Genomic DNA, 21,008 nt, shown 5'->3' on the forward strand with positions numbered 1-21,008 from the left:
CTAGATTTAATCCTAAAATCGCTCCATCTCTGAAGTAATAGAATTAGTAATCTGAGTTACATTTGCTTTATTTTCAGTTTTATTAAAAATGTTTGCTGATAATAACAATAAAAACAGCATGGTACTGGCACAAAAACAGATGTGAAGACCAGTGGAACAGAATAGAGGACCCAGATATGAAGCCACACAACTATAACCAACTTGTCTTTGACAAAGGAGCTAAAAATATACGATGGAGAAAAAGCAGCCTCTTCAACAAAAACTGCTGGGAAAACTGGTTAGCAGTCTGCAAAAAACTGAAACTAGATCCATGTATATCACCCTATACCAATACTAACTCAAAATGGATCAAGGTTCTTAATATCAGACCGCAAACTCTAAAGTTGATACAGGAAAGAGTAGGAAATACTCTGGAATTAATAGGTATAGGTAAGAACTTTCTCAACGAAAACCCAGCAGCACAGCAACTAAGAGATAGCATAGATAAATGGGACCTCATAAAACTAAAAAGCTTCTGTTCATCAAAAGAAATGGTCTCTAAACTGAAGAGAATACCCACAGAGTGGGAGAAAATATTTGCCAGCTACACATCAGACAAAGGACTGATAACCAGATTCTATAGGGAACTTAAAAAACTAAATTCTCCCAAAACTAATGAACCAATAAAGAAATGGACAAGTGAACTAAACAGAACTTTCTCAAAAGAAGAAATTCAAATGGCCAAAAAACACATGAAAAAATGCTCACCATCTCTAGCAATAAAGGAAATGCAAATTAAAACCACACTAAGATTCCACATCACCCCTGTTAGAATAGCCATCATTAGAAACACCACCAACAACAGGTGTTGGCAAGGATGCACGGAAAAAGGAACCCTCTTACACTGTTGGTGGGAATGTAAACTAGTACAAACACTCTGGAAAAAAATTTGGAGGCTACTTAAAAAGCTAGACATCGATCTACCATTTGATCCAGCAATACCAATCTTGGGGATATACCCAAAAGACTGTGACACAGGTTACTCCCGAGGCACCTGCACACCCATGTTTATTGCGGCACTATTCACAATAGCCAAGTTATGGAAACAGCCAAGATGCCCCACCACTGACGAATGGATTAAGAAAATGTGGTATCTATACACAATGGAATTCTATGCAGCCATGAAGAAGAACGAAATGTTATCATTCGCTGGTAAATGGATGGAATTGGAGAACATCATTCTGAGTGAGGTTAGCCTGGCCCAAAAGACCAAAAATCGTATGTTCTCCCTCATATGTGGACATTAGATCAAGGGCAAACACAACAATGGGATTAGACTATGAGCACATGATAAAAGCGAGAGCACACAAGTGAGGAGTGAGGATAGGTAAGACACCTAAAAAATTAGTTAGCATTTGTTGCCCTCAACGCACAGAAACTAAAGAAGATACCTTAGAAGCAACTGAGGCCAATAGGAAAAGGGGACCCGGAACTAGAGAAAAGGTTAGATCAAAAAGAATTAACCTAGAAGGTAACACACACGCACAGGAAATCAGTGTGAGTCAATGCCCTGTATAGCTATCCTTATCTCAACCAGCAAAATCCCTTGTTCCTTCCTATTATTGCTTATACTCTCTCTACAACAAAATTAGAGATAAGGGCAAAATAGTTTCTGCTGGGTATTGAGGGGGGGGAGAAGGAGGGGGCAGAGTGGGTGGTAAGGGAGGGGGTGGGGGCAGGGGGGAGAAATGACCCAAGCCTTGTATGCACATATGAATAATAAAACAATAAAAATTAAAAAAAATGTTTGTTGATGTTGAATTAATTTCATGATAGGATAAAATATAAAGTAATGTTATTTTCTAAAAATTAAACTTTTACTTAATTAAAACATTTCACCAGAAATTTTAGTGTAAGCATAAAATATGTGGCGTTTTTAATCCCCCCCTCTGCTTTTCTGAAACACAAAGCATTCTTGGTAAATTTAGACTTCTATGGCATAAATCTGCATGTGGCTAATAATTCTATTCATAAGTAAGAAGTGTGGCTACTTTGACAGACCATGGCTCAATACAAATATTCAAGTCTAAGTTATCATATAGTTTGGATGTGAATTCAACAGCAGGATAATGACAGTTGCCAAGGATTTGTACTTGCTGTCATTTCATGCTACTATTGCCTGTCAAAATGTCTCTTTTTCTCATACAGAAGCCATAGAATTTTTATGGATAGCAATTACTTATAATATACAATGAAGTACATCAAATCTAACAACCACTCTTTAGCCCTTCATTATTTGGTAGACTCTTTGTTAAATGTAGTCAACCATTTTCATCTAAATTATTTATTTATACTGTATATTTGACAAGCATATATTTCTTGCTTTATATTCTAATGGCATTTAAACCTTCCTAAAGAGTTCTGTGGGTTTTTAATATTATCATTTGTAAAACTTATCTTTATCATATTACCATTTTAATGGTAATTAAACTCTATAATTGGAATATACACAATAAGAAAATATAAACACAAAGGAAAATGACCATAAGCATGTTTGATAATAAATCAGAAAATATAAATATTGGAATGCTAGTATTTAAAAGAATACCAATTAAAGAAATAAACTCATATATCTTTGGTGAATGCAATCTTTTATAAAATCTTTGGACTACACAAAGCACTAAGATTTCATCAAACTTCATCCTGCTCTTTTCTTAACATGCTTAAATGAATAACCTCCAAAGATATAAATAACTTTATAATGTCTCTGATAGAATGTTGTTTAAGTATCATAGAAAGTGAATAATTAAAGTGATAATAATGAAAGTGAATGATTCCTTATAAATTTAATTTCCAATACCAGAAGAAAATACAATTCTAGTTTAGCCTAAAAATGTTGATAAAGGTTTTCCAATTGCAGAGCAATTTCAGGTTATTTTATAACACATATATATCAAAATTTTACTTGCAACTCAATGACTGAATAATAATCAATGTACTATGTTCAAACTACATATATGCCACATAGGAGAAAATCAACCAATGTCTGCTAAAATGGTTTACTTTTATAGAAGAAGGAAATTCTGAACAAGACAAACAATTCCTAAGATTCTTAAGGACCAATGTGAGGGAATAAATAATTCCATCAAAAAAGAATTGTTTTGTATGTACAAAAGCACAAAGAAAGGTATATCCTAAATCTAAAATTAGGGGAGGTTTGCATACTATATATAACTTGTTCCAAAGTAACAAATTTTTAAAAAGAAATTATCTAGTTTTTATCATTTTTAAAGGAAACAATATATTTATGAATATTAATAAATAATGGATAATTTACAGAGATATTCTTAAATGCTCGAAGGAACATTTTGACAAGTTATGAATTGAGAAAAATGTACTTTGTTGGAGAACAGTAAAGGGCACTCACTATTACTGTCCCCCTCTCACTCTCTTTTGCTGCCTGTCTCATGGTGTGAAACAATAGCTCATCTTTGGGATGATGAAATTACTACACTTAAACTGCCCCTAGAAGAGGTTATATATCTACTTAGATTCATTGCCTAACAGTCAGAATGGCTATCATCAAGAACACAAGCAAAAAATGCTAAAGAGAATGGGGGAGAGAGGGAGAGGAATCTATACACAGTGCTGGTATGAGTGTAAATTAGTACAGCCGCTATTGAAATCAATATGGAGGTTCCTCAAAAAACTAAAAATACCATATGATCCTGCTACTCCTGTTATGTAAGGCAGAATACAGCAGAGATAGCTGCACACCCATGCTTATTGCAGCATCATTCATAAGCTATGAAATCAGTTTAGTGCCCTTCAACAGATGAGTGGGTAAAGAAAATGTCACACACACACACACACACACACACACACACTGGAGTATTATTCAACCATAAAAAAGAATGGAATTATGCCATTGGCAGGAAGATGGATGGAATCGGGTTATCATGTTAATCAAAATAAGCCAGGCTCATAAAGATAAATATCATGTTTTCTCTCAAATACAGTGTAGATCTAATATATGTGGATATATATACATATATATTCATGTTTATATATAATGAGTGTAAATGTGGGACTTTTGGGAGGGATGAATGAGAGGAATAGAGGAAAAGAGAATGATGGGTGAATAATATCAAAATACATCATGTCTATATATGAAGAGGGCATAGTGAAACTCACTAAAAATAGTGGGGAGTGGGAATGGGCAAAAGGAATAGCCATAGAGGGGGTTAATCTGATTAAGGTAAAATATATGCAAGTATGGAGATAGCACAGTGAAACCCCTATGTAAAATTAATATACACTAAAAGAAAAAAAAGGCAATATATCCAAATATTTATATTTGAAAAAGGGTCTAAGCCTCACTCCAATTAAAATTCCCAAGATAAGTGAAATTACATAGTGAAGTGACTGAAGAGACGAGCACTATGCCAAGTGTCTTTGAAAGCAAGCTTTACCTGTGAAAGAGCAGCTTAGACAATCTAAAACAAAAGTTTATTGGTACCCATTAAAACAACTGATTTCAGTCCTCATTTAATGTACTAAAAAAAGTAATTTTCCTCTTAAGGGAACTGTAAGAGTTAGAAATACACTGAGCTGCCAGTAGGATAAGACATACTGTAACCTTCCTTTATTAAAATAATGACATAACATCCCTTAGATGAGTGACAGCTAATATCATTAAAAGAAAACATATTCCATATGGGTAGAATGAGATATTGTTTATGACATTTTTTTAATTTTAAAATACAGTTGTATTTGGAAACCACCCATTACCATATTTGGAGACACTTTCTATGAACATGGTGGACTGTCCTGAATACATACATATTCCTAATAAATAGTTGTTTCTGCCATCCGTGTCTCAATGGCTGATGCTTTGATGTCATCTATGAGCACATCAAACCACAAATGGCTAGGACATTTTTCTTATTGCCACCTTTCCTGGAAGCAGCCATAGCCTAGACTTTTCCAGTCATCGGTTCTCTAAATGATGACTCATAAAATGAGAGGATCGGACCACATTTACATTGATATTAGTTTTCTAGTAGGAGTGGGATCTGGAACATTAGTTTTCACTCTGACACAAGCAAATGTGAATGGAATGACAGAAGAAATAAAATACTGAAACAGCACAAAAAAAGAAAAGATGAGTCACATAAATACAATAAAAGGTAAATTAATAGCATCAGATAACATGAAAACAAAATGGTTACTGTACAGCTACTATACAGCTACTATGATTGGACACATGCGTAGGCATATTTTGTAAAAAGCACAATTTTTAGTGAAGAAAAGTACAATCTGTATAAGAAAAAACAAATTAACTGTATTTTAATAACTATTCTCATAAAAAGACCACAAAGATGGTGGGAGAAAAGGGCAAGGCAAAAAGAATGAGATCGGAGAAGTTTTAACCCCAATCAGGATGAAAATGTCTTCATTTAAAGAGAAAATTGCCTCTCTCTGATAATCATATGCATACCAACAGATCTTAGATTTACCATTAGCCTTATGAACTTGACCCCTTTTAAAAAGATTGAGACTCATCATTTGTTTTTCATGAAGTGAAGGTAAAAGACCTCTGGGCATTGTCTTCCACTTTCCACTCTAGGCACATGATCAAATCAAAGTTGATGGTAACAGGTAATAGTGACAGAAAAGAAGTTAGGATTTAAACAGAGAAACAAGAAGCATGTTGAAACAAAAAGTACAAAAATCAGGCAGTAGGAAAGTGTCACAGGCAAAGACTAACATATTATATAAAAATGACAAAGTCAAAATCAAAGAAAGGAAAAAAGAAAGGAAGAAGAAACCAAAGAAATTACATTTAGCTCTATCAGAAAAAAATTAAGTATCTAAAAACGCACAAAAATTACTTGGAATGAAAAGAAAATATGATGCCAATTTGAGTGATAATTAAAAAAATAAATTCTAAAAACAATAAAGTATGTTCACTTACATACTTTATTAGAATTGACATTTGTATAAAGAATACTTAAAAATCCTATTTGGAATTTTTTATTATCTTGTTTAGGAGGAATATTGTCAGGCACAACTCACTTTCCTACAATATAACAATAGGGTAAGCCACTTTAAAAAATATCTAGCCATATAGCTAGTGTACCATGTAAAAGATCTCATGTGAACTCATTGCTCAAAGATATAAGGCAAATACCAGGGTTAGCTCGGGATAAAAGGCAAATACCTAGTACTAGCAGATACCTAGGACTAAGTTCATCTATCTCAACCTAGTGTCACCAAAAAATTAAGCAGAAAAACTGTTAATAGGAAATAAATATGATCTGGAATTTCTATAAGTAGATTAACAAAAAAGTCTAATTTGGGAATGACTTTGGTGATGCTCTCACAGCATGTTTTCTTTTTAACATAGACTATGGCATCATGTTTAGCCAAGCTGACACATGTTTAAAACATGTCTGACAGACATGTTTTAAAGTCACAGCTTTACTGGAGATCATCAGGTTAAGCAAAATGAGCCAAATTCAGAAAGACAAATATCACATGTTTTCTCTCATATGAGGAATATAGATTTTTTTTAAATGGCATGAAAATAGAAGGGCAGACTATCTGGGAAGAGGTAGGGGACCAGCGGGAGAAAGGGTAGGGGAAGGTAAATATGATCAAAGGGCATTATGAACACGTATGAAAACATCACAATGAAATCCATTATTTTGTACAGTTAATATATGCTAACAAAACAAAAATAAAAATAAGCTGAAAGTTTTTTCACTTTCTAACAGAGAAACATTGGCAAAATGTCTCTCTTTTCTGCCTTATACTTCTGATAAGTGCTGTGGAGTTAGATCCATTTGGGTTCAAACCACACCTCTCTACTTATGTAAAGTATGAATATAGTCTAGTTGGTTGACTCTACATCTTCCTTCTTCATTGTTAAATTGAAGATGTTTAAAATACTATCTGCCAGTATTCCTCCCAGACTTGGTTTGAGGACAAAATTGATGAAATGCAGGTTAAGGGCTAAGCATGGTCACTGGCAAATAGCCAACAAATATTAACTGCTATTATATCATTATTGTTATTATCTGTTCAAGTTAGAACCCAGAGAAATCCATGTTTATTACAATGTCTCTCTTTTTCCTTCCCATAAAGTAGAAAAATTACAGGAGTCTCATTCAGTCAACAACCTTTCTAGCCCATTACATCTCCAAGTTAGTATTTACATCCAATAAATACTGAACAAACACTTACCTAGATAACCTTCCATAAGCACATTTATCCTCTTCAGAATTCAGTTCAAGCCACCTAAATAATATTCTTACTTTGGTAAATCATCTGAAATATATTTGCAATTTGGGTCTGCAGTATTCTCATCCAAGGTAACCTCAGGGTTGGTTGGTTGTGATTCCTCCATTGCTTTAGTCAATAGGAATAAAGAATTTTGAGACAATGCTTCTCTGTGATCTTTAGCTTCTATTTTTGGCATTTTCTGCTAAGAATGGGGGAGAATATTATTTCATTTAAGACATAAAATCCTCCTGGATTTCAAATTGAGGGTGAACATTAATCACAATTAACTTGTCATCGTGTTCTAGACCACACAGCAGCTATTAAATGTGAAATTCCAATAGAAATTTACAGTGATGAGAACCTAAAGGAAGAAAAAAAATGAATCTAAATCTATAATTTGTATAATCCTGTTTTAAGAAAGGAAAAATGCTTAATTATTACAAACTATTTTAACTTTTTGCTGTTTGCCAGAAAACTGCTCATATAAGCAAACTTACATACGGAATGTTACTGATGTATTTTACTTTCTATTTTTGTCTGCCCTTTTCCTTTTTGGAACTTACCTTCCTCTTGATTCTGATGGGACGTTCAATTATGTGTCCTTGTCTTTCATGCCAGGGAAGAAGTGTCTCCGAGGCTGCCCATACAAAGTGCCACCTCCTCAGACATAGAGAAGGGCAAAACAAAGTCCCTATGAAGAGAAAGCAGCTCTATTCTCTGGGATTTCTAGTTTTAAAAACAATGTAAGACTCCATCACAGGAATGGAGGCCAAAATAGATGAAAGCACACTTGAGATACAGAAAGTGACAGAGATTCATGGTAATATTTGAATCCTTGAAACCATTTATTACAAGCAACCATGTCTTTTCAGTTTCCTAGGTAGATGAGCCAAGTTTCTTTCTCTGCTTGAGTAATTTGAATTGAGATTTTCTTATTTGCAACCTAGAAATCGTTCATAATATGCACATCCTAAAATTTCTTAAGACCAAAACAATATGCTCCTAAGAAATAACGTCAAAGAATGTTACTTACCAGACCTTTCCAGGTGTAGTAATGCACTCACAATACTGATTAAAATGGCTTACAATCTCTCATCTCTGATATACGTCATTAAAGCATCTAGGATGAGTCCGAAGGTAAGATGACAGATTAGGACTGAAAGAAAGATTACTTTAAGGTAATAAAAGTGTTGGGTTTTATTTGGTTTTTTTTGCAGTACTGGGGTGTGAACTCAGGGCCTACACCTTGAGCCAGTCCACCAGCCCTTTTTTGTGAAGAGTTTTTTTCAAGATAGGGTCTCGTGAAGCATTTGCCTAGGTCTGGCTTTGAACTGTGATCCTCCTGATCTCTTGCTCCTGAGTAGCTAGGATTATAGGCGTAAACCAACCAGCACCTAACATTTCTTTTACCTTTTTTACTGCTGGTCTGAAATAAAAGCATTTATTTATTCCCTCACAGATTTTTTATTAAGGACCTGACACTGTCTAATCACTTAGAATTCTTTAATAAACAAAAAAGGAAAAAAAAGTACCCCTGATAGCTTACATTCTAGTGGAAGCAAATAATGAATGATAAACATAATAAGTAAATTATTTGATATTAGAAGGTGAAAATACCTTTGAAAAAAATTGATGAGGAAAGGTAAGTTAAGAGTGTAGGGGTGATGGTAGGCGGAATTGCAATTTTAAATAAGGTTGCCCACAAAGGCCTCATTGAGGTGGTAGCATCTGGGTGAAGACTTGAAAGAGGCAAAAGAGTTAACCAACAGATATGAAAGAGTAAGAAAGTTCTAAGCTGGGATACAACTGGAAGGTGAGAAGGGTAGCTAAAGTAGATTGATAGATGATTAAGAGTGAATGTAACTGTAATAAGTTAGAAAAGGCAATGGAGAACAAGGAGATAACATAAAACATTAGGACATCATCAGGACTTTTAGAGAAACTGAAAGCTGATGGAATATTCAGAGTAGGGGAGTGATATGATTTTATTAAAAAGATAATTTGGCTGCTTTGTTAAATATATCAAATATATCAAAATAATTGCATTGCAATTTCCTGATTTGTCTCTATATTTATATTTTCTAATCCTTTTATAAACTCTTTCTGGCAGAGACTGTCAATTGTCTGTCAATATTCACTTCTTCTTTCTAAATACTCCTTGATTTTTAACTGAGGCATACAGTTGCCCAAAGTAAAGGCTACATTTTCTAGCCTTTCTTGTGGTTGAATAGAACAATATGAACACATTCTGGCCAACAGTATATTAGTGAAAATGATCTATGCAATTGAGTTTATTGTTTTACCTTTTTTCTGCCTGCTAGATTGAAGAAATGATAGCTAGCCCTAGAGTGGCTATTTTTAACATTAATATGGCACAGGGATGATATAAAGAGTTTAAATCTTTGACAACAATGAATAACATGCCAACACTGAACAATCTACCTCCAGACTTTCACATGACTTCTATCTGTTCAAAACAGTGCTAATTTGGGGCTTTGTTACTTGCTGTTGAGCTTACTCTTGAAATTCCTGATATTCTAGTGGACTAAGTTGCTTTAAAGAACCTAAAATACTGTGAGACTACTAGAATGGCTTGGAATATTTAATGTAGATTCCAGTAATTTAGGGGAATTGGGCTTGGCAGGGTTGAAGGATAGTTCTATGTCTGAAATGGAAATTACTGAAAGTAGCACTGTAAAGTGGTATCTTTGGCGATAAGGCTGTGGCCCCAGGCTTTCTAAAGCTCTTTTCTCTAAGAATTCTTTATCACTCAATAAAAAAACCAATTCTCAGAGATCATATTAAGGTTACTGCTTTCCCACCCAAGCTTATTAGAATACCTCAAGGTAGTTACCTCTATGTTAAGAGAGTCAGGCATAGAGTCAATGAAGGAAAAACAGTGCTCAGGCTTAAATATAGTGTCTAGATACCAGCTTTGGCTATAACATGGGCTCAACTATAGTCTAGAAGCTTACTAACTAATGCAGAGGGGAGAGTGTTGGCTTGCTAAAGAAACCACAATGCTGTTCTAAAACTATGTAATTGACCTCTAAATCAAATCAAGCCTACATTTGTGTAAGCAGGAAATAGGCTATAAAAACTGCAGCACTCTACAATATCAAATTCTCTACTAACCATCTCAGATGTGGTCATGGAATGAAGTGTATTAGGAAGACCCCTCGCAGGGGACATAATTAGCATATTCAAATGGACTGATAAAGCAAATTGCTCCACCACCAAAGACCCAAAGATGGGAGCTTTTACCTTCCCATGAAGCACAGCAGCATTGATAGCCACTATGGACCAGTGACTGCTGTGTTAGTCCTGCTCCCCCCTTTCCAAATACATATCCACTGTATGTTGTATATGACGTGGTGGATGTACTGATTTCTACCTTTGAGGTTACCATACCCACTGGACTAGATTTTCAGTCATATTCAAATGGATTGTATTTGGAGGTTTCACATACATGACTAGAAACAAAGACATTTTGATGGTCAAAAGGTTGGATTATAGATAAAACTGTTATATGTCCTCTAAATTCTGGTTTCATCTTTTGTAGACTTAGAGTGTCTTGCTAAAGCCCTGTTTACTTTTAGGTATAGCATTATGACCATATAACTAAGTTCTGGTCAGGAGAATGCAAGCAGAAGTGGTATATTCTAAGAATTGTCACTAAAGAAAAGGGGCATGGGGCATGATTTGAGCCTTCTTTTATTCCTTCCTGATGTCCAGGATGTGATCGTGACCAAAAGCTGGAACAGCCATGTATGATCAGGAATGGACCATTGGTGAATTTAAGAATGGAAATCATTCGTAGCACAGCAACCTGATGGAAGGACCTTAGAACTCTCTATCAGTCCTTCAGACTTTATGTGAACAGAAACAGCTTTTTTCCCTTACCATTCATTATGAACTTTTAGCATCCTGTATACTCTACTTATTCCTAGTCACCACACTTTTACTTATGCTATTCTTACACATAAAAGACTTAAAAGACTAGGAAGTAACCCGATCTAATGAAATAGATATTTTTGGTTTCATTTCCCAAAACTTTTCTATGTGCTATGGTCAGAATGTTTGGGTCCCTTGAAATTCATGTGTTGAAACCAATCCCCAATGTAATAGGATTAAGTAGGGCCTTTTGGGAGATGATTAAATCATGATAATATATGAGGTGTATCTATCCAATAGCAATATAGTAAAACCTAATTTATTTTATGAGAGCTGAAACCTGTCTGCTCTATTCACTTTGCATTCACAACACTTTATTTGGCACATAGTTGGCTTGCAATAAATATTTGTTAAATAAAGAAATATGGAAAATTATACTTCATATGCTAAGAACACATGTACCCATCACAGCAACATTGGAATCAGAGGAGATGGTTTCTTTATAGGACTAAAGTAGATACCTTTAGGCAAATCTTCAATATTAACTCTTTATATCTAAGCTGGCCAAATAATTTATTCTCCAAACTGGGTCCAAACCAGGCAAATCCAGATGTATAAGATGTATACTCACCTACCTACATATAATTAGCCTCCTTTTCACAAGAGACGTTATCACTCTATATGTCTGTAATTGCATATGGATCCATGAAACTTAAAAAAGATTTAGCTTAACTATCTTATATTTATCTGTTGTTTTTCAAAGAAGGTATCAAAAAGTCTCTGTTTTTGTCATTATGGGAAGATTTTCTCCTCTTCTAGGAAAAATGAAAGGCATTTCTTCCTCACTAGCTCCACTCACAAGGTTAAGTAGTCCTACTTATTTCAGAGATCTGGTTTTCCTTTAACCAGGGATGATACATGGGCATTTTTGAATTATCAAAATGTAGACTAAAATAGGTTTCCAGATTAGGTGTTGAATATTTTAGAATGTAAGAAAAGATTAACAAACTAGTATAACCACTCTGGGGCAGTGAGACCTTGAAGGAAAATGGCTGTGGAGTGAGTTAGTGAATGAGTGAGTGTGAGAGAGACAGAGAAAGAGAGAGAGAGAGAGAGAGAGAGAGAGAGAGAGAGATTGAGATTCTTAAAACTAGGCAACATGAGCTGTGATCTAGGGTGCCAGCAAACGACATACCAGTTAAGCACAGCTCTGAAGGAACTGAGTTATCCTTTGAGATGGTTGTGATTTGACAACATGGCTGGGCTATGGTTGCCAGATATTTGATCAAACGTTGTTTTGAGTGTTTTCTGTGAAGGTGTTGTGTACTGGAATTGGAGCCATAAAGTCTTTGTGGAAGCACTGACCAATACAGCCAGTCGGATAATGGATGCAAAGGATCATAAATCATACTCTGGTTTGGATGTTTGTCCCTTCCCAGACTCATGTTGAAATTTTGTTGCCATGGTAACAGTATTACCAGGTAACATCTTTAAGAAGTGATTAGATCATGAGGGCTCTGCCATAATAAATAGATTAATGCATAAGCACAGAAGTGGGGTCCTTATAAAAGAATGAGTTCTTTCTCTCATGCCATCTCCTTATCCTTCTACTTTCTGTCATGGGATGATGCACAAGAAGGTCTCCACCAGATGCCAGCTGCTCAAACTTTTACCTCTTAGTATCTAAAACTGTGATGAAATAAATTTCTGTTCTTTATAAACTACCCAGTCTGTGATATTTTTTGCAACAGCAGCAGCATCAACAGACAAAGTGACTGATGCCAGGACTCTTGTTTGCTTGAGAGATGGCATCTGGAGATTTCCCTTCTGAGCCACAATTAGCTCCTAAGATTAGTAGATAATTCACAGGAGATGGGAATTTCAAAGAATATAACTTTAGACCTGCTGCTAATTAAACATATGGAAGAATAAAAGAAACAAACATAATTTATACCCACAAGTATTATAGAAGAATCCATATCGCCTGTAAATAAAAGAAAGATCATATCTTTCTCTGCCACTTTCTAGCTATGTGACCTTGAGCATGGTAACCTTTCTAAGCCTCAGTTTTCTTGTCAGCATAAAGGTAGCCACATTGTTAAAACTATAAATAAAATGGTGTAGGTGAAAGCAGTTGGCAGTGCTTGGTACATGGTAGACATTCAATAATCATTATATGAGTCTGAATCTAAATCAAATAAGAGAACGTGTATCTCTCTGCATAGTTTAAAAAGAGAAGGTGCTTTCCTCTGCCTAGCACTTCTTTAGTAATTTGGAGACAAAGGGCTATTGGCTTTCCTACTCTTTCTCCCCCTTTTAAAATTTCTCACAATGGGAGGGCTGAAGTTCATCCCCTAACAACATTGTCTCCTTGAATTATTTTATAGGTGAGTCCTTTTTAATTGGAGAATGTGTGTGTTAAGTGAAAATCCAACAGTATATAGCTAGGCAAAATTATATTAGAAAGTAAATTATCTCACCAAATGAAATCTCTTGACTGTTCCGGTGTGTTTATTATATGATCCAATTATTTAAAAATAAAACTGCACCTAACTACTCAAAAATATCTCTTGAAATATGGCAATAGTTTTACTTTTTATTTTTGCCTAATTACAATCCTAATTTTCAGTGAAAGAGGTAATAATGTTAGTGATGGGTGTAGTTTTTTCTGTTAAATAGTTTCAGAATGCCTTTAGTGGAATGAGTTATATAAACATGAAATCATTACCAATATTAAATGCAGTATTTGTTCTGTAACTATAAAAACAATGTCATCCTCACTAAAAGTAGAACATATTCACAGGTTAAGTAGACTATGCAGAATAATAGGGTTTCAGTTAACAGTCCTGTACATTACTAATTAAATGATTGTTAATTAGAAAATAAAAAAATAAAAATGTGTTAATTTTAATTTGACTGACACTAAATACCATGTGACTTTAACAGAGTATGGATAAAGGCATTGCCTTATGTTTTATTACTACATACATAGTTTATTTACTAGCACATAGTTTTACTTCCCACTTCTTAAGAATTTTACATGAATATTCACTCCCTTCTCATGCTCACCCCAAGATCTGATCCACCTTTTTTTTTCTTCTTTTTACAAATGGCATATGAGTCTAGGTTCTGAGCCTAGACTGAAGCCAGAGTATCTGAGTTTGCATCCCTGTTGCCCAGCTTCCAGCTGTGTCACTTTGGACAACTCAGGTAAGCTCTTTGTGTTTGAGTTTCTTCATCTGTAAAATGTGGATAAAAGAGTTCCCAGTTCATAAAACTGATGTACTTTAGCATATAGTAGTACCATGTATCAGCTACTAAAAAAACCAGTTTTTCAGTGATCTTCAAGTTGGAGCACTAACTGCCATTAACAGTCCATGGAGAGTTTCCAGGGGACATGCAAGTGTGGATAGTTTTAAGGAAATCAATTTTCAGGTCCTTGCCTCCATGTATATGCTTTTCTAAAGTGCATCTTCCCAAGGAGCTGCCTGTCCCAACTACAGTCAATCCTTAGACAGTCTCCACTTCTAGCACTTATGCCCATTTCAAGGCCTCAAACCAAAGGGCAAGTCCATAATTCCTTTAATCCTGAAATTTCAGAATGTGATATATCCATACAATGAAGTTTTATTCAGCCATTAAGAAGAAGAAAATTATGTTGTTTCCTGAAAAATGGATGGAAATGGAGATCATCATGTTAGGCAAAATAAGCCAGTTCCACAAAGACAAGTATCACACGTCTTCTTTTATTTGTGGAAGCTGGGAAAAACAAAAAATTCAAGGTCATGACAATAAAAGGGGAACTACTAGAGAGGTGAGGGGGGAATATGATCTAACCATGCCATATGTATGCATGGAAATGTCAGGATGAAACACCCTCACCTTATGCAATTTATTTTGTGCTAATAAAAAAGAAATTTTAAATGCCCCTTTACCAATCTGTATCATATATAAATTTCTCCTAAATTTCCTTTTTTATGTTTAATAAGTATCAAAAATGGTTATGCTAATGTTGCTTTTAATAATTATATACCATGAATAGTTAAAACAAAAACTCAATCCTGAGAAAAATTTTCAACAATTTTAAACTTACAGATCATTCTTTTGAACTTGGTTTGCTACAATTACAGAGAAATATGATAGAATAACCTAGAAAAAACTCTCACATATAAAAGAATTCTATAGAAGAAATGGAACAAAATAAAAGTTTAAGGAGAGAAGGTTGCAAAATTTCCAACTGTTGACAAAAAAACTTATGGTTTTAGATTTTTAAATCATTATAAAGTCTCAGGTCTGGGGCTGTAAATGTTCCAATTAATATGTAACATCTTGTCCTGCCTAAAAAAAGACAGGTGGGCATGTCAAAAGTACATAGAATTCAACTTAAAGTGAATTCCACTGCCAATAAGATACTTTGGATTATATATATATATATATATATATATATATATATATAGAGAGAGAGAGAGAGAGAGAGAGAGAGAGAGAGAGAGAGAAACTGAAACATTAAATATATGAAATTCCATGAGTATCTAATAATACTAAAATTTAAAAAAACTTCATTATCTCATCATTGACTCTTGGAGATTGTTGAGGTACTAACTTACTGTTTCATACTTCTTTTTTGCTTTCTGGAATCAACTATTATTCAGGATAACCAAACAGATGACGAAAGTGTTTTTTTTCCTAGAAAAATTCCAACTAATACCTGTGGATGAAGTGAAAGAATTACAAAATCTCCATTGCACAAGCCCTAATGAAATAATAGGTCCAGATAGGTTTGCCCAGGTAATGTTGGTCATCACTAAATTAAAAGGCAATGGGAAATTTATAACAATTGAATCTGACTGATATCACCTCCACCATATCCCTATTAATGTCCTCAAAATAAGACAACCAGAAATTATTTCTTATTGTATAATTCCATAGGAAATAGAAACACAGGACCATCTAGAAAGCATTCTTGTCATAAATACTGACTCTACTTAAGTTTCTAATTCTAATTTCAGTTTATAAAAGTATGGAAGGTAGAGAAATGCGATAAATGACCGGCAGGAAAATAGAGAAGAAAGAAATACTACAAATAAAAAGATACTTAATCATATCAATTAATGCAATGAATAAAAATTGTTTAGACCTTGACTTGAACAAACCAACTTCCATAAGCATATTTTTGAGTAAAATTGATGACACTTGACATGAATTATGTGTCACTTTATACTATGGAAGTGATTTTACTGAGTGTGGATAAATAGCATTGTTATAAAAAAAATCTATGTCATAGAGACTCAAACCAAAATATTTGTAAAATATGATTGGGACTTGCTTAAAAATAGTCCAGAACAAAGAAGGAAGAGGACATAGATTAAGAATGGCAGAATACTGTAAGAACTTTTGTAAATGCCCCCACCCAGAACAATAAAATAAACAAAAAGTAAATTTTCATCCAAGTGCTAATAGAATTGTACAAACAAAATCAAGTAAAATATTTTTAGTTTTAAAAAAAAAAAGAATGGCAGATAGTTGATGGGTATTCAACTTGAGAAAGAGTAAATAGGGGGTTTGTTTTACTATTTTTTCCTTCTGTATATGTTAAAAATGTAGATAACAAAAAGTTTTTTGTAAAAATATGGCAATTATATTGAAGTACATTCAAAAAGCTAGTGTAACAGTTGTATTTTAAAATGTTAACATTCATAGTATAACAGAAATCATATATTTTTCAACAATTAAACATGTAATGAGAAATTTAAAATGCCATGTTAAAATGTACAAGAAAGTATATGCATTTCAAATTCAATTAGAGATTACACAAGCAAAATTAATGTCAGTATCCTAGATAGTAAGCACATCTGGCCTCAGCTGTTAAAGACAGAATTCGAGTGCTCCAGAGCTGACACAGACACCTTCATCTTCTTCTTCCCCAAGTAAATTGATATCTCTTATAGTTTCCCTGGAGGAAGGGCCCATTCCAGAGGTGGGAGACAGGTTCTACCAATCCTTCCCAGTGAACCAGATTCTTAAGATTGCCATAGAGTCACCAAAATTTAACATTTCTTTCATAGCTTATGCTGGTCCCTTAACCAGATAGTGATGATTGATGCATTAGTTCAAAATTCCCCATTGTACAGGAAGAGTTAGTGTCATTCAAATACTGTTAAGGGGGAAAATTACCTTGATGTAATTGTAGTCACTAAGTATACTACCAGACAAGTTAACCTAGGGGGCACACAGATCAAGTTCAAGTTCTCAATTCAAAAACTTACCCAATAAACTTACATTGCAATAAGCAAGAGGAAAGCAATAAAACAGATTGACACAGATAGGGTATAAGTGACAAGACCACACTGTCTGTATCCCAGGTTGTGTGAATTTGCATGCTCTGCTCTCTCTGAACCACACCAACCTTCCCTGTTATGGTGTATTTAAGGGGACTACAGTTGAGATTTGAGTTATATGATCCAGAAAGAAGGTGCCAGTGGTCAATGGCATATTGCTAATGGAAGGGACAAAGTATACCTGACTAAAGATGTAGTTTGCAAATTGACTTGGTGAAGAGCTATGGGTTTTATTTACATTTCTTGGGCATAGTACTGTCAGCTAAAATGGGACCATGTGTAATCACATGGTGTTAGGTGTCATAACACAGCTGGCAAGATCATGACTTGCTCCTTCTACTTTTTCATCAAATGAGTAAATCCCTGTCCATTCCATTATATTCTATTTATTTTATCTTAGCATATCTTATAAGTTATCAGTATATGTACATATTTTTAATTTATTTTTGCACCTTCTCTTTTTGGTGATATCAGGGTTTGAACTCAAGGTTTTGCCTTGCTAGCCAGGTGCTCTACTGCTTGAGCCACACCTCCAGTCCTTAATTAATTTTTTATTGAACATTTATGGGGTATACATTTACACATTTACATTTAATGTAGAACAACTAAATCAAGCTGATTAATATAGTCATCACCTTGTTTATCTGTCATTTTTATGGTGAGACATTTGAAATTTACTCTTATTTTGAAATATAAAGCATTATTGACTATAATCACTTCTATACAACAGATCTCAAAACCTATTCATTCTGTCAATCTGAAACTTTATAAACCTGAATTCTACCTTTCTTTTTTTAAACTACTTGCTTACTCTAGATCTATATTTAACATACCTTATAAGTTTCATTTGTATCTCATAAGCTACTACTTTATCTACTATTTATGCTCAAGATTTCTTATGATTTTCATTATCCCATCTGTATTCTTACCTTCTATGGCAGAATCAAACATTCAAACTCCTATTACATGCTGTCTGCTTAGTGAAATGGAGATACCATTTCACTAAGAAAGGCATGGATGTGGAAAAAAGACACAATAAAGACAATAAGTTGGGAACCACCATCATGTGAAAACGCCTCAGGTCAGTCTCTAGTTTCTAGCATGGAAACCTAGTACATATTTGATGGGAGAGGAGTCAAATGTTACCTCCCAAAGGCCAGTTCTAAAGCAGTGCATATTTTGGAACTTCTTAAAGAGTACTTAGCCAAATTCCACCAAGCCAGAGTGTTTATCTGCCCCTTGAAGACTGTTGCAGCATTCCAGCAGCAGAGTACATATTTCCTGTCATTTAACATGACCTCATTTACTTACTGGAAACAGCATCTCCACACCACAGAGAAAGACATTAAATCCTGTTCTTGTATCCTCTGTTACATTAAGATATTGGCTGTTGGTTCAGGAAATATAAATTGTTCTACACTCAAACTAAGTAGAAGACACCTGGAAGACTTCTCTATCAGAAATCTCATTTGTAAAGTCTCATCTCCAATTGATGGCTGACTATTCAATTCAGTAAAGGAAGACCCTTGAACTGCCTTTCTAGGATTGTGTAAATTTAAACTACATATATACACCTGAGTTGCAGGTTATTATTTTTAAAATTAATTACGTAGCAATAGAAATAGAGCTGTACAAGAATCTGTTCTTCTCCAATGTAATAGTTGCATTTCTGAAGAAAATTGCATTATCAAACCTAATTTTTATGAAAATAGTTCAAACTACTGGAAGAACACATAGAGGAAATGCCAGTCCAAGCATAAATTTCATAACACCCCATCTTAACCAATAGCTGAGTGTAGTGGAGCATACCTATCATCTCAAGCTATGCAAGAGACTGAGAGCTGGAGGATTGCTGGTCCAGACTAGTCATGAAAATTGTTTGGGAGACCCCATCTCAACAGAAAAAAGCTGGATGTGGTGGATCATGCCTGCCATCCCAGTGACAGTAGTAAACCTAAAATAGGCTGAACAAAAAAACTGAGACCCTATCTCAAAAAACAAACAAACAAACAAAAATCCCAGAGCAAAAAGGGCTGAAAGAAAGGCTAAAGCGGTAGAGTGCCTGCCTGCCTAAGAAGCAGGAATCCCTGAGTTCAAATCCCAGTACTGCCACACATGAAAATAAGGTAGGAGAAAGGATTTTGAATATTTTTAATCATAAACAATGATAAAATTTTGAGGAGATAGGTATGTTTAATCTAATTAAAATATTATATAATGTACATATGCATTGAAACATCCTGTGATATCCTATTAATATGTACAATTGTTATGCATAAAATTTTTAATTAAAATTTTAAAATGTTGGGGACGTTAAGTACTGGAGTTACAATTTCTTGAATAAATTGTTTTTTCCTATTGGAATGTCAATGATATGCTTTGCTAGTTTATTTTAATAGCTATAATTGTACAATTTTACAAACTAATGTCCTTGGATAAATCTAGCTATCTAACTTTTTCTTTTTTTTTATGTATAAGAACTAAAGTTAGTAAAGCAACTCTGGCAAAGTCTGTAACTTCACTAGTTGTCATCTATTATAATGATAAATATGTCAAATTCACTCAAATATAAACAGGGCATCTTTTTGGCTTTTCAAATGTGTTTTCCCAGGGTGTAGGGTGTGGCTCAAGTGGTGGAGTGCCTGCCTAGCAAGCACAAGGCCCAGAGTTCAACAACCAGTATCAACAACCCCCTCAAAAAAAGTGTTTTCCCTAAAGCTGCTTTGATAGTTCCTGTTCCCATCCATATCTATCCAATCATTGAATTGTTTATTGAATGATGCCTCAAAAAATAAGATAATCAATTAATGTTGAAGAAGACAATATTGCTTCATAGACTGGGGGATAATTCAGTGGCATGGCACTTGCTTAGCACGTGTGGGTCTCTGAGTTCAATTTCCATCACTGGGGAAATAACTGTTATTCTGCTGGTTATAGTTTCATCATAGTGAATGTAGTCATAATTTTAATTAACTTATCTTTCTAAAAATAAATTAAGTAATGATAGATTAAAAAGAATAGTATATACAAATAAAATACTTTAACAATATCCTATCCTTGGATTTAGACGCCATTATAATTTTTGAATGTTTGTCTTTAGACTTTCATTTATGATTTTAAAAGTACTCTTTTTAAAATATTAAATATACAACTTATATACATCCATGTTCACCTAACAAGAATATCCCTGTGTTTAAATATTTGTTCAGAACATAATCTTTTATTACTTGTAATATTCTAGTAAGTTGTTTCAAATACTTTCTATTGTAAAATAAACCTTTGGCCATACCATTGAATAGTTCCTTGAGAAATTCTGTAAGTAAAATTCCTGGATCAAAGTGTTAAAGAATTTTAAGGCAGTTGCTGTGTTTCTCCAAATTAAATAGCCTTTCAAAATGGATCAATTTCTGAAACTACCAGAAATATTATGTGAAAGCCCATCCAACGGTACCTATTGGTGGAGTAAAATATTTTTTCCTTAAATTTGCCAATTTTACAATAATTTTTCTA

General features: G+C 34.1%; 1 protein-coding gene and 1 pseudogene across 2 annotated transcripts in view; one reads left to right on the forward strand and one right to left on the reverse strand.

Moving 5' to 3' along the window:
• The window catches only part of LOC109676735 (doublecortin domain-containing protein 1-like), a 1,027,711-nt pseudogene that overhangs the window by 986,814 nt on the left and 19,889 nt on the right, over positions 1-21,008 (reverse strand).
• LOC109677192 (dnaJ homolog subfamily C member 24-like) overlaps positions 1-21,008 on the forward strand; it is a 929,921-nt gene that overhangs the window by 843,608 nt on the left and 65,305 nt on the right. The gene's annotated exons all lie outside the window — the stretch shown is intronic.

This window comes from Castor canadensis, chromosome 18, assembly GCF_047511655.1.
Source record: "Castor canadensis chromosome 18, mCasCan1.hap1v2, whole genome shotgun sequence".
Classification (NCBI taxonomy): domain Eukaryota; kingdom Metazoa; phylum Chordata; class Mammalia; order Rodentia; family Castoridae; genus Castor; species Castor canadensis.